Source organism: Urtica dioica, chromosome 10 (assembly GCF_054948205.1).
Source record: "Urtica dioica subsp. dioica isolate 48M chromosome 10, U.dioica_male_clone48M_v1_H2, whole genome shotgun sequence".
NCBI lineage: Eukaryota > Viridiplantae > Streptophyta > Magnoliopsida > Rosales > Urticaceae > Urtica > Urtica dioica.
Window position 1 is genome coordinate 6191106 of NC_142765.1, and position 7651 is coordinate 6198756.

The window sequence follows — 7651 nt, forward strand, 5'->3', positions numbered from 1 at the left end:
TCCACTAAAGAGTTGACACTGAAAATCTCTCGGTTCAAATGAATTTATTTTCTACTCAAGAATTCAACCAAATTATGATGAGAGGATCCACTGAATATTATCTATGTTTACCCTTCATGAATATCATCAGCTAGTCGGGATTTATGAAATTACCATTTTACCCTTCTAGCTGTTATTTCCTCAACTCCTTTGTCGCTTGTGAATAAGTTGAAAACAATGTATTGACGAGGAGCTAACAAGTCACATTGTTTCATCCAAAAGAGTCAGGACTCAATTTGGACACTGGCCAGTTCATTTATTCACACTCCAAGGAACAAAGCATGAGGTGATATACATTGCATTTCAGCAATCTTGTACATGAATTCCATATATATGAGAACTTCACAAAGTTACTCATGACATTCTCTCAACTTAGTACTTCACCAATAGGCCCTGTTCGGAATCACATAGTGAGTCGGAACTCTGACTTTCTCAAATGAGAATTCGTAAGGTGTGAAATGGCATGTCTCATTTCAGGATTAAGGTAAGCACGATGCAATTCATACGTAGTGATTTCGAGACATAAGAGGTTAAATGGTTTGTTCTTATCTTGTCACTAGAAGTGCACTGGTCAATTCAGTACCTTCGGAAGATACCTAGAAGAACTATAGAGTCTCCAACTCTCAATGCCTCATAACCAGACATCATAGATTCTTCTAATAATCATACTGAGGTCAATAGTCCTTTGACCCTTAGATTGCGAATATATTGTTTTAAGTAAAATACGAAGAGTTTGTTCATTCAAATCTACATTTGTCTCTTCGTAAGTTGTTAAGTTTGTTTATGGACTAAAGACTAATGTTTTATCATAAAGCTTCAAACATACAAGGAAGAATGAATGAACGTTTTAACTTTTTATTAATGAATAAGCAATTACAAACAAGAGTATTCGTGAGACTTTATTACATCAAATGTACAAAATAAAGACTACAACTCTTGTTGTGGGCACCATTGACAACAGACGCAAGCTCCGGGGCGATCGCTCCGGCACTATGCCTAGACAAGGCATCGTATGCACCACGTAGGTCTCTCATTGCTCCTCGTACAGCTGACATTTTTTCATCTCGCGTGGGCATCACGACTGAGTGTGGAGGAATGTCTACTCTAAGATCACCAAGTTAGCCCTTGAAAGAAGAATTTCCGGCCTGATTATCGACTCTTTTCAAGGGTTTTCCAAATTTGATCTTCATGTCGTGTTTATCGGTGACAGCTGTTAGGAATATTGCCCACTAAAGATAATAAATAAACATAAATGATTACTGAATTGGATAAGAAATTTACTTTATTAGCATCATATGATTAGTGGGTTGTTTTCGGAATCAGAATCAATAACAACTATCATCCATAGCCTCCGCATTAAACTAAATCACATGTTGGGCATCTGAGTTCGGGCGGTGAGCTAAGACATGGTGGATGATTGATACATGCCTGGATAGATGTATCTAAAATCATATATGTGGAACACAAGTGAAGGTTGATCACTTTGTGGGAGCATTCTGCACTTGTGGTAAGTGTACGGCTTGGACAGATTTTGGTTATTGATGTATCATTTAAGTACCGTTACGACACACTAACCAGGGTTGCTATGATGGTCACAGTGAGACTTGATCTAAATCCTGAAGTGATCATCAACTTTTAGGTCATATCGCCGGGTTCTTTGACTCATTCGCTAAAGGCTACTAAGACGCTGGGATACTTATGTCTTTGGAATCCGAAATGTGATATGAGAATAACGTGGTCGACATATATGGAATCCAGCTTTCCTGAAAGAAGGTCAATGTTCACTCACCTAAGTGTTTATTCCGGTATATATGTATCGAGAAAGGTATAACAGAATAATTGACCTTACTCGATACGGGTTGAACCTGGAGGAACTTGATCACGAACTGACTAGATTAGTGGACACTCGTCACGATGAGTAAATATAATTCTAGTAATAAGGATAGTGCAATCTTGGATTACATTGTGGAGTACTGAACAAGATTGAACGAATCGATTGAAAAGAGAAAGGACTATTTCGTCTTTTAATCGGATTTGTAGGAGCTTTTGTTACTAAGTCCATAGTCCCCGGTTCGTCTTTGACTAAAGCGGATGAGAACTCTCTAGTAATAATAAAGATAAAAATTATTTATTATTATTACAATCTCAGAGCTGTAAAAGGTATTAGCAGCATTAATTCAGAAATATGGGCATTTGCTAAATAAAAAGTTATTTATGGTAGAATTGATTATTTATTGTTGGATCAAGTAAATAATTAATTATTTGGTTATTAATTTATTGTTGGATCAAGTAAATAAATAATTTTTTGAATTTTAAGTTAGGCCTTGTGGACACTGTAAAATTCGAAATTCCTAGGCCTAATAGCAGCTAAGTTGGACACATACTATGGGTATTAATTACCCAATATTCTCTGTTTAATTAGTTGCTAGATTTGTGGAAAAGAAATCAAGTAACTAAATAAATCAAAGATAGAATAATAATGGTTGAGATATTCTATCTCAATTAAATAAGGAAATAAGATATTTTCATTTAGTCTCTCTCATAATTAATTTTCTAATATCTAGGAGAATAATAATGGTAGAGATATTCCCTCCATGAAATAAAGAAATAAGAAATTGTCGTCATTGTTCTCAAATATATAGATTCCTTAAATAAAGGAGAGAAATAAGAAAATAGAATATCCTAGATTTTGATCAATGGATGGGAGAAAAAATAGGATTTGTGGTCAAGATCCAATGGTTCATGCTTAACTATAAAATAGGAAATGATAAAGCAAAATAAAATATCTCTAGGAGCTTCCTAAAATATCTCTAGGAGCTTCCTACATTATCTCTATTCTACTACTATAAATAGGGATCTAAGAGAAAGCAAAAAATCACTCGAAGCAAATTGAAAAATTCAACCAATGATAGGTGCTTTAATCACGCGTAAACTCCTATTTCCCGAGCTTAAAACCAACGAGTCCTCATGGATTTTAATTATCTCTAGAGTGTTTTTGATGGATTTTCAGGTCTATATGGGTTTTACTAGTGTTTGGGGTCTCAATATGGAAAAATAAGCTAATCGGAGTCAAAACGGAGCAAAAACGAAGAAAAGAAGCGAAGAAAACATTTTTTCCAACTCCGCGCGCCGCGAGGTCCATTTCGCGCGCCGCGCGGAATGGGAATTCTGCATCAAAAGCCACAGAGTCTTACGCGCGAACCGCGCGGAAGGGAAAAGAAGGACCGCGCGGCGCGCGGTCGTCCTGACAGACTTCGTTATCTTCATTTTTTTAGCGATTCTCAGCCATTGGATGAGATTTGAAGGCTTGTATTGCACTGAAAACAAGCCCATTCAACATTAAAAAGACCAATGTACTCAGAAGAAGGCATGCATGGAGTGAGATTTTGTGGGAGCCATCAAAAACATCTTTTGATTCTTAGATTTTTCTTTAGTTTTTCCTAAATTTTCCAGACTTGTTCATACTTTGTGGCTCCAATTTAAAGAGAATGATAGAGCTGCAGAGTTCTACCATTGCTACAATCCTAATCAAAGTGTTCTATTCTCTAAACTCTTATATTTTTAATTCAAGTTCTCCATATGCTTATGATGTTTCTTGATGTGTTGTTCTTGTGTTCATCTTTAAGTATTTTTATCGTCATGGTTATTAATATGAACTAGTCTCATGTAGCGCTATGGTGTAGCGGGTTCATTACGATATACGATTCATGATATTAGAATTGTTAGGTTGTTGTTTTTCTCATCACTTTTACTTAATCCATAACTATGATTAATGCTTGTATGAATGTCACGTAGCCGCGGCGAAATCGTACCTGAGAGTTATTTTTATAGTTTTCTAATTAAAAAACCTGAAATGAAATTATATATCCAAAACAAAATATTCATAACATTCAAAACTAAATATATATAAAAAAACATCCAAAACAAATATCTATATCATCCAAAATCAAACTAATATTCATATTCTATAAAAGTTTGTACGTAAAATACCCACTCTTCTTGAACTTTTTCTAAGTTATCCGGTGTATATGACTTCTTCAATTGTACGTAAACTTTGATTGACTGTTACTTCGGGCTCCTTGGTTGTCAAGCTTGAAATCCGAAAAAAATCCTTATACGCACAACAACAAAAAACATTAGAAAACAAATATTCGTGTAAATTCAATACTTCAAATAACATGTAATTAATTTACCTTTTTATCAACTTCCTTGGTTGTAGTAGACATAATCTATGAAAAAACAAAATTAAATGTAATCTCAATTCAAACCAATTCCAATACAAACTCAAACCGAAATTCAATTTCAATTCAAACTAATTCCGACATAAACTTAAACCGAAATTCAATTTCAATTCAAAACAATTCCAACACAAACTTAAACCAAAATTCAATCTAATATTCTAACTCAATTCCAACTCAAACTCAATGTAATCAAATATTCTAACTCAAATCCAACATAAACTCAAACCAAAATTCAATTCCACACTCATTTTCTACATCAATATCAAATTCAATATTCAATTTCTATATAATTTAGACACAAATATACAATTCAAACCTAATTTCAACATAAAAATACAAATTAAACGAAAAACATACTTACCCGGAATGAAGCCGACGAGCATGGGGCGTGGTGAGTCAATGAAGTTGTCGGAGATGTGGGTTGTGGTCGGAGGCAAGGTTTTTGTTGTTGTCTACTACAACAACAAAAAACATTAGAAAACAAATATTCGTGTAAATGAAATACTTCAAATAACATGTAATTATTTCACCTTTTTATCCACTTCCTTGGTTGTAGTAGACATAATCTATGAAAAAACAAAATTAAACATAATCTCAATTCAAACCAATTCCAATACAAACTCAAACCGAAATTCAATTTCAATTCAAACTAATTCCGACATAAACTTAAACCGAAATTCAATTTCAATTCAAAACAATTCCAACACAAACTAAAACCGAAATTCAATCTAATATTCTAACTCAATTCCAACTCAAACTCAAGGTAATCAAATATTCTAACTCAAATCCAACATAAACTCAAACCAAAATTCAATTCCACACTCATTTTTTACATAAATATCAAATTCAATATTCAATATCTATATAATTTAGACACAAATAAACAATTCTAACCTAATTTCAACATAAAAATACAAATTAAATAAAAAAAATACTTACCGGGAGTGACGACAACGAGCATGGGGTGTGGTGATGTAATGAAGTTGTCGGAGATGTGGGTGGTGGTCGGAGGCAAGGTTTGTGGGTTTGTGTGGGGGTGGGTCGGAATGTTTGGTGGGTTTGTGAAGAGTTGGTTTGGTGGGTTTGGAAGAAGGAGAGGCGGAGAAGAAGAAGGAGGGCGGAGAAGAAGAAGGGGCGGAGAAGAAACTGAGGACGGGGGAGAAGAAAAAGGAGGGCGGGGAAGAAGAAGAAGGGCGGAGAAGAAGGAGAGGGTTGCGGGGAAGAAGAAGGGCGGGGAAGAAAAAAAGGTGAGAAGAAGAGAAGGGCGGAGGAAGAACAGAGAAGAGCGGAGAAGAAGAAGAGAGAAAGGGCGGCGACGGCGGTGGAGGAAGAAGGAGGGGCGGCGAGTGGGCGTGGGTTGGAGAGAGAGAGAGAGAGAGAGATAGTGGGTTTGGGTCGGGGAGAGAGAGAGAGAGAAGAAGAAGAAGAGAATGAAATTTCTGAAAAAAAATCGAGAGGGAAGTTTTTAAGTTCCAGTCTGCGACATGTCGCTGCGGCCAAAACTATACGTGGCCGCGGCGAAATGTTTCCACAACGGGTTATTGTACCGTTGTTGAAACATTTTGCCACGGCCAAGGCTTAAGCTCGCCGCGACAAAATGTTTGGTTTTACAGTTCTCCCACAACGGTACACTGTACCGTTGTGGAAGAGTTTGGCCGCGGCGAGTTGATGCCTTGGCCGCGGCGAGATCCAACAGCGCGTCACTGTACCATTGTGGAATGTCCGGGATTGCACAACGGTACCACAGTACCGTTGTGGAAGCATAAAGATTCCACAACGGTACAGTTGTACCTTTGTGGAAACTCGGACATTCCACAACAGTACAGTGACCCGTTGTGGAATCCCGGACATTCCACAACGGTACAACTATACTGTTGTGGAAGCATATAGATTCCACAACGGTACTGTGTTCCGTTGTGTAATCCAACATTTGTAGTAGTGTTGAGAAAGATTAGGTTGTTGTGTTTTTGTGTGGGTTACTAGAATTCATTCCTAGGCTAGATATAGCTAGGTTGTTTTAGACTCGTGAGAATACTCTTGTTTTTCTAATGCTAACCGTGCTTGTTCGGAGTTGAGATCGAGAGATGATATTCCGGTATCAGTTTAGGTTGTTAGATGCTTGAGAGAGATCTATCAATTCTATTAAAGTGAGTATGAGTAGTGAAAAATGTGAATCTCAATAGCTTGTTTCAGCGAATCCAAGTTGTTGTGTGAACCCGTGAACCATAGTCCTTCCCTTCATCCATTAGAAATTTTGTGCATTTATTTGTTTAATTTTGTGACTTGTTAATGAATTTTTGTGACAACAATTACATCAACTATCTTTAGTTCTATATTAGCTTGTGATTATCAGATTCCTTATTTAGTTAGTCCTCGAGGGATCGAGTTGTTCTTACGATTTATTACTATTGCGACCACGTGCACTTGCGTGTGCGAGAAAATTCGCAACAAGTTTTTGGCGCCGTTGCCGGGGATTACTTTTAAATTGCAATTCGATTCATAAGATTTTATTTGAACTCTCTTTTATTTTTGTTTTCTCATCTATTTTCGTGTTTACTTGCGAAGGTGTATGCTTAAAGACAGTGAATCAAGCCTCTTACCGATCGATCCCGAAATCGAAAAGAAGTGCAAACGAAACCGGAAGGAAAACAACAAAGGATCGATGGAGCAACAATGGCTGAGGAGAGACCTCTTCTCGACTTCGTCCTACCTACCACAAATGGGTATCGTCCGGCTATTGTTAGTCCAGCCATTGAGAACCGGGGCTTCGAAATCAAAACCGGGATGATCAACATGATTCAATAAAACCAATTCATTGGAGGCCCAACCGAAGACCCGAACGAGCACCTCGCCAACTTCAACGAGCTATGCGGCACATTCCACGTCCAGAACATCAGCGTCGACGCAATCCGTCTCCTCTTGTTCTCATTTTCCCTTCGCGACCGAGCGAAGATTTGGCTTCAATCCTTGCCCGCCGACTCCATCACCACTTGGGAGGAACTTTGTGCTAAATTTCTTGCAAAGTTCTTCCCATTCGAGAAGACAGCCCGTTTGAAGAATGCGATCCACAGTTTCGGGCAGTAGGAGGGGGAGTCCTTGCATGAGGCGTGGGCACGCTTTAAAGAAATGATGAGGAAATGCCCTCACCATGGGATAGCCTTGCCGGACCAACTACAAACATTCTACTATGGTCTCCTCACCTCGATAAAGACCTTAGTTAACACCGTCGCGAGAGGCACCGTGCTAACTAAGACGCCATTGGAATTCCATGACTTGCTTGAAGAATTGGCGCATTCCAACGAGCAATGTCCGGTAGAAAAAAGACTCATGAAGCCCGGTCCCGCGACCGCACACGCTACCACAACCGGAGA

General features: G+C 37.9%; 1 pseudogene; it reads right to left on the bottom strand.

Moving 5' to 3' along the window:
* Nucleotides 1-7343: 7343 nt before the first annotated feature.
* LOC149383272 (small nucleolar RNA R71) lies at nucleotides 7344-7435 on the bottom strand (annotated as a pseudogene).
* Nucleotides 7436-7651: the final 216 nt, after the last annotated feature.